Source organism: Drosophila obscura, unplaced genomic scaffold (assembly GCF_018151105.1).
Source record: "Drosophila obscura isolate BZ-5 IFL unplaced genomic scaffold, ASM1815110v1 contig_14, whole genome shotgun sequence".
NCBI lineage: Eukaryota > Metazoa > Arthropoda > Insecta > Diptera > Drosophilidae > Drosophila > Drosophila obscura.
The window spans coordinates 874,509-878,466 of record NW_024542724.1 but is presented as its reverse complement, the minus strand read 5'-3'; positions in this window follow the sequence as shown (position 1 = coordinate 878,466).

Sequence of the window (3,958 nt, the reverse complement as noted above, 5' to 3'; positions counted from 1 at the left end):
CGGCCGAGGCACGGGAATGACATTGCCGCTGCATCGTTGGGGCGGCTCCTAGCTCTAACGGCATTCGGAGCCAGTCCCGAGAAGAGGCAGGCAGCAGCAGCAGAAGGGCCTATGGAGTCTATGGAGAACTATCAATCTTGTGCGAGAAGCAAACATAATTTATAACCTGCCGGGCCGTGTGCCCCCCATCCCCCAGCCCCATCCACATACCGAAAAATAGAGTGTTGCCAAGTTCTCTTTGGGACAAAAAGGCAATGTCAGTGGGTGGGTTGGGTTGGGTTGGGTTGGCTTGCGGTTCTTTTAATGAGCCGCCAAAGCGTGAAAAAGCGCAACGATGATGACTCTCTCCCTTCATCTTTCATGCACATATGGCCAAAAAGGTGAGGGTGAGGCCCAGGTTGATAATTGTGAATGGAGCCAACTGGTAACTGACACAAAACAAACTCTCAACCCACACACACACACGCAGAGACACGGGTACTAAAGATACACACCCAGTTATACAAGTGTGGGGGGGGGGCCTCTGGCCATTGAGCTGTCAGTGGCCGGAGAGGGAGAGAGAGACCTCGCTGATGCGGCAGCTACACCCCAAAATGCAACGCCCCAACAACAGGAGAGGTAAGCAGCTTAATCGAGAAGTTCCATCTACTAGCTGCATCTCCAGTCCATGGAATGGGTCTGCCTCTCTGCTTTGCTCTGGCTCTGCTCGGCTGTGCCTCTGCTGTGGTTTGGCTGGGGCTCTGCTGTGGCTCTGGTGTGCTGCCGTTATCATTAGTTGCATCTTAGAGGCACTCAGCCGCAGCTGAAAAGCTTTCAGGAGAGGCCCCCAAACCCAAGGCCCAACCTGAGACCCAGCCAACAGTCAGAGCCATGCCTAAGACCTCGTACCTATAGCCATGCCCATAGCCAGCAGTCAAGTGCATTCATTCGGGCCATGGAGAAAGGAGGTACGACTGCCGCTGCTCAGCGTTTTATTAATTTATTGCCTTGACGATAGTGGAACAAATCTATTAAAATGCGCATATTAAGCCAAAAGCAGCTTAAGTAAATTACGCACTTATAGATGGGAAGGAGAAGGAGCACCCAAAGGAGAATCGAGAGAATCAGAATCCCAGAATCAAATGGCAAGCGAGGGCATTAAAAAATAAAATGAAGAAGATGCTATAAGGCTAAAACAAAAGTCAAGTCAAGTCGAGACAAGACTGTAAAGATGCTTTAATGAAGGCACTAAAATTTATGAAATAAAAAAACCAAACTCAAGTAGAACATACTCGTAGAGCAGAGCAGCAGATGGAGCCAGACGAACCTCAAATGCTCTCCTGAGGTAGTAACCAGATTAAGTAACAGATGCAAAAGATAGTTGAGCTTTAAAAGGTGGAAAATGGGGTGGAAAATTTAATTTAAACATAATAAAACTCATTTTTATTGATGCTAACTTTGGAGTTAACATAAGTTTAGTTAGTTACTGAAACTTGAGGAACATTTCAGGTCCGAAGTACCATTTTAATGGCACAAAATGAAGCAAAAGATAGTGTTGGGAGCCTCAAGGAGAGGGGTGTTCAAATCATTTGTGGTGGTATAGGGAGGAGAGGGAGGGGTAGATGGGGGGGCGGTCAAGAGTGATGCGTTCGGGGGGTGGAGAAAGGGGGCGGGGCCGCGGGGGGGGGGGGGGGGGGGGGGGGGGGGGGGGGGGGGCGGGGGGTGAGGGGGGGGAAGACGGGGGCGGCCGGCAGCGCACATGCATTTGGCCCTGGCGCCACCCCCGAAGAGGGCCAACGGGGGCGGGAGGGGCCGGGGGGGGGGGGGCGCGGGGGGGGGGGGGCCCGGGGGGGGGGAGGGGGGCCCCCAGGGGGGGGGCCAGGGCGCGGAGCCCAGGGCGGGGGGGGCGGGGGCCCCGGGGGGAGGGCGGGGGGCGGGCCACCGGGGAGGCCCGGGGCGCCCGGCGGGGGGGGGTGGGGGGCGACCACGAGGGGGGGGCCCGGGAGGGGGGGGCAGGGGCGGGCCGCCGCCGGGCCGGCCGGAGGCGGCAGCCGCGCCGGGGGGGGGGCCGCGATACGGAAAGCCGACGTGGCGGCGCCCGCACCCAGGGGGCGGCGGGGGGGGGGGGGCGCGGGGGCCGGGGGGGGGGGTGGGGGGGGCGTGGGGGGGGGGGGGGGTTGGGGGGGGGGGGGGGGGGGGGGGGGGGGGCGGTGGCGGGGGGGGGGGGGGGGGGCCCGCGGGGGGGCGGGGGGGCGGGCGGGGGGGGGGCGGCGCCCGCCGGGGGGGGGCATGAATGCGTGCTGGGGGGCGGGGGGCCCGCGCGGCGCGGCCCGGCAACCAAAAGATAGTTCTTCTGGTGGTAGTATCTGATATCTATCTACAGACAATAAAACTTTCTTTGATTTGTACCCAAATTTGTAGCTAATTGATTAATTTTAAAAGAAAAATACATTTTTATGGAGAAACTGATCCACTTGGGAATAGAATATAAATATTTATCTAAAAGAAACCATCAAAATTTATTTAATTGGTATTAATTTTTGTTTCTTAATTAAGTATTTTCAAACAAAATGAATTGTATAGGAATTATAAGAATATGTATACGAATTAAGCAATAATTATTTCTATTAGTTTTAATAAACCTATGTATATTAGTTCATATCATAATTGTACGTTGAGGTTGTCACAAAAAATAGAATGTGTTCCTGAAGATCTAAAGATGTTTTATAGTTCTTATAGAAATGTTCTACATTTAATGACCAGAAAATATACCAATAAATTAATTAATTATGTATTCAATGCCAATCAAATTAGATGCCAAATGTCACAACTGCATACATATATCACAAAAAGCTCTCAGAGACGAGTATTCCAGACACTGAACTGATAAAAAATCCACAAGAACAAAAACAAATAAATTTAAAAAAAGAAACCAGCAAAAACCGAAGTGTTATCATTAAAAGCATAAATAATTAGCAAAACCTTAAAGTTGAAGCGAAAAATGCGACAGACGGCAAGACTCAGACTGAGACCCAGACTGAGACTCAGACTTCGAGACAGATTCGGATTTTGGCTCAGAAAATTGCTTAATTAGTCACGGTGCCCCATCGTACGCCGACGTTCGGTAGTAAAATGCGTAAATAATGTATAAAATATGGCAGGTTCTTTTTGTTGTATGATAAACGTTTAGTTTTTGTCGGCGGTTATTGTTTATGTGGGGGAAATCTGAGAAATTGTTGAGGACTTTGTTTCGTTTATCGTTTATTTTCTCGCCTTTGTTCTCTCTTTCTTTTTTTGGGGTTCTTTATTAATTTTTCTGTGTATGCGATGCGATGCGGTGTATGTGGAGTGGAGTGGAGTGTGTCTCGAGGTCGACTTGGGCGGCAGTTTATTTATGGTTTTGCATTTATTAAAATATATATATATATATGTATATGCCACATCTGGATGTGTAAGAAGATATATATGTATATATACATATTTGTATATGTTTGTGTGCCTTGCGTAACAGGTTGTTGGTCGTTGAGTTATTTAATATCAATTAGGGCCTGTTTGTGCCTCTCACCCTCCAAAAAAAACAGTCCGGTCTGGGGCCACAGCTGATTTCGAAATAACGACACGCATTTCACTTTATTCTTCCTCTGGTTTCCAATTTCCACCCCATTCCATTCCGTTCTTTCACAGCCTAACAAATGGCTGCAATTAGAACAATATGGCAAAATGTGCGGTGCGGTGCGGTCACGGCCCATTACCATACCAAACCATATTTTGAGGGGTTTTCAATTTATTTATGTGCGCGCGATCCGTTGCTGCTGCCCCGAAAAAGCGTTGGCCTGGGGTCAAATTGTTTGCCTCACGGTTGCAGAGTACTCCGTATCGTATGTACATACATACTATTTGATAAATGATCGGTTCTCGATCGTTAACCAAATGAGAGATATGTGTGTGTGTGTAGGTACTGTTCCAGTTATATCGGGTG